This window comes from Triticum dicoccoides, chromosome 1A (assembly GCF_002162155.2).
Source record: "Triticum dicoccoides isolate Atlit2015 ecotype Zavitan chromosome 1A, WEW_v2.0, whole genome shotgun sequence".
NCBI classification, from domain to species: Eukaryota; Viridiplantae; Streptophyta; class Magnoliopsida; order Poales; family Poaceae; genus Triticum; species Triticum dicoccoides.
The window spans coordinates 168,009,883-168,012,722 of NC_041380.1; the positions used below are offsets into that span (position 1 = coordinate 168,009,883).

The 2,840-nt window shown below is 45.4% G+C and overlaps 1 long non-coding RNA gene across 2 annotated transcripts; it reads left to right on the top strand.

Annotated features, from left to right (window-relative positions):
* The first annotated feature begins 230 nt into the window (after positions 1–230).
* Positions 231–2,393, top strand: LOC119276760. 2 transcript variants are annotated; one of them, XR_005136812.1, is made up of 3 exons: positions 231–479; positions 559–813; positions 2,081–2,393. It is a non-coding gene; the product is annotated as an uncharacterized LOC119276760 (long non-coding RNA). The 2 variants fall into 2 exon arrangements; XR_005136824.1 differs by lacking the exon at positions 2,081–2,393 and adding an exon at positions 1,391–1,451.
* The last annotated feature ends 447 nt before the right edge of the window (positions 2,394–2,840 follow it).

The window sequence follows — 2,840 nt, forward strand, 5'->3', positions numbered from 1 at the left end:
ATCTATATGTAGTTTGGTTTAGCCAAATAGACCTCCTGTTTAGTATAATTGCTCAGCCTGAGATCACTGTTCATTGGGCCGCGTAGTGCCAGCAGCGCGCAGCCCATTTCCTTTCCTTCGCCCCGCACGCAGCAGCTAGGCAAGCCGGCCTATTTTCGCATAGCCGCAGCCCACCTCGCAAGCCTCTTCTTTTTCTTATTTTTTTTTTCTTTCTCTGCCGCTGCCAACCGAGTCCCGCTTGTCATCTCCTCCAACCACTCGTGTTCATCACGAACACTGTAGCTACCGAACCCAAACCGAGATCGAATCGATCGATTCGATCAATCCTTTGCACTCCCACCTCCATATATATACTCCCCACGTCCGGCTTGTCTGATTGTTCGCCAAAATCGCAGTCTCCCGTGCCCTAGGTTGATTTCGCGATCTCGCCGGAGTTCCACCGCTGCTGACCTCCGCCGTCGTCGTTTCCGTCGCCTACAGTGGGTCCCAGCACCTCCTCTTGCCCCTGTTAATTTCGCCTTGATCTCCTCTATCGCCTTGACCCACTATCTCGCACAGGGGAGTACCGAACCGAGCGCAAGGACCTCGATCCGAAGATCACAGCCACCGCCCAAGCTCCAACCACCCTCTGTCGTCAACCCCGTTCGCCACCGACGCCTCTGAGGACTTCTTCGAGACTGCATCCGAGCTCCGCGACCCGTACGCTACCCTCCGGAGTCTCGAGACCACCGGAGCAGGCGTCACCATCACCGCCCGAGCCGCCGCGCCGCTGTTTTGTCCAAGTCCGGCCGCCCCAGCCTCTGTTCCTCTCCGGTGAGCTGCCCTTAGCCGCCCAATCTCTCTCTAATGGTCCAGATTAAATCATGTTCTGTTTTTCCTCTCGAATAGGTATGCGCTGTTTAGAGGCTGTCCGCTGTTTAGCCATCGCAGCAAACACCCTCCAGTCAATCAGCATGCACCATGTGGCACATCCACAGTGCCATGACAGTTCTTCCTAGAATGCTTTTATGGCATAATTGTTCTTTGCAGATTCCATATCAAATTTTCATTTAGGTTTATCTTGAGATCTGTAACTCCAGATTCATCGATTCTTTTTCCTGTGTACTCGTAGTGACCAGGAGAATATTGAAGAACGAAAGTTTCACATTTTTGAACAGTTCAAATTTGAATTTGTTTAAATTTGAATTCAAACTTTTGGAGGCCATATCTTTCAAACTGTTGATCCAAATTAGTTGATTCTTTTTGCATTGTGATCCTACCAGCATGTAGATAATATATACCTACTAATATGTTTTGTTATTTAAGTCTTTATTTGAATTCGTTGTTGTTTACTTTATTTTAGTGTTATGTGAGCATAGTTTATTTATCGTTGCGTCCGTTAATCGTATAGATTGTCCGGAGTGTGAAGCGGATCAGAATTAATCATTAGAGTACTTCAGCACCGTTCAAGGCAAGTTTGCACTTTTGATTTTGCTCATCATATATTCTGCTATGCAAGTGTGATTTTGGTGCTATGATATATGCTTGGCCTGATATGTGTATCTCGTGTTATGTTTGGTATTGATTGTGTTATGTGATGGTGTGATCAAATTAGTATGGTAGACACGGGCATGTGTCGAGTGATCCATGAAAGTGGTGAGTGTTTATAGCCGTAGGCTCGGGATTATTAACCAGGTGAATGTGTCACTAGCAGAGCGCTCTATTGTCCCTAGAGAATGGCCCATTGACAGAGCGCACTTGAGGCGAGGTATAGTTTTCGGAACTTAAATCAGGTGAATGCGTCCTTGGCAGAGCGCTCTATTGTTCCTAGAGAATGCGCCACTGACAGAGCGCACTTGAGAGACTTTTGAAGTTCTTGTCATGTTTATTTAGAATCTTTGGGTTATCTTGGACGAGTAAACTAGAGACGGTTGTGAGTTCAGGTAGTGGAGGTAGGTGAAGACATTCTTCTCCAAACTAACTTGTGTGTTTTGTTTGTCATACAATGCTTTGTGGAGGTAGGTTTGCTATATCATATTGTGTGATTTGCCAATACATTCAATGTATTGACCCTTTGTGGCTGCAACTTATCATGTTGCAGGATTTTCAGATGATCAGTGAGATACAGTAGGGTCGCGAGTCTTCACTCAACATGTTCTCCAGTGGGCATCGATGGACTCATCGTTGATTATGCTACCTTTCCGCTGTTATTATTGAATAAGTTAGCCATGTGCTATTTAGTTTGTAATAATTTATAAATTCTGGATCATACGTTATAGTAAATGATGCACTTGTTATTTGATATTCATATGTATTGTGTGTGCTAGCGAGTCGATCCAGGGACTAGCACAGTGAGCACAGACATCGAGTATTATCAGATTCGAGTCGTTACATGATCATAGTTGTTCGTCTGTGCTTTGCCTTCTCTTCTCGCTCTCTTTTGTGTATGTTAGCCACCATATATGCTAGTCGCTTGCTGCAGCTCCACATCATACCTTTGCCTTACCTATAAGCTTAAATAGTCTTGATCGCGAGGGTGCGAGATTGCTGAGTCCCCGTGACTCACAGTTTACTTCCAAAACCAGATGCAGGGACCGATGATACCGTTCCAGATGATGCGCTTGAGCTCAAGTGGGAGTTTGATGAAGACTCTCGTCGTTACTATGTGTCTTTTCCAGATGATCAGTAGTGGTGCCCAGTTGGGGCGATCGGGGACTTTGTCGCATATGGGGATTGATCTTTATTTTGGTACCGTAGTCGGGCCATGAGTGTATTGGATGATTGTAATGTTATTCATGTATTTGTGTGACGTGGCGAGTGTAAGCCAACTATGTATCATTTCCCCTTTTATCTATTTACAT